Genomic DNA, 207 nt, shown 5'->3' on the forward strand with positions numbered 1-207 from the left:
CTAGCTAGCTAGCTAGCTAGCTAGCTGGCATGGTCTAGCGAGCTCGCTAGCTGGGAGGGTCTAGCTAGCTGCTACTGTTCGGCTATCTGCCTCCAAAACGTTTTGCTGCAAACTGTAAATGGCTAGCTAGCTAGCTGGCTAGCTAGCTAGCTAGCTAGCTAGCTAGCTAGCTAGCTATGTTCTGCGGTGTCATAGGTTGTGTTTTAA

Source organism: Eimeria mitis, genomic scaffold (assembly GCF_000499745.2).
Source record: "Eimeria mitis Houghton genomic scaffold, Emh_scaff2173, whole genome shotgun sequence".
Classification (NCBI taxonomy): Eukaryota; Apicomplexa; class Conoidasida; order Eucoccidiorida; family Eimeriidae; genus Eimeria; species Eimeria mitis.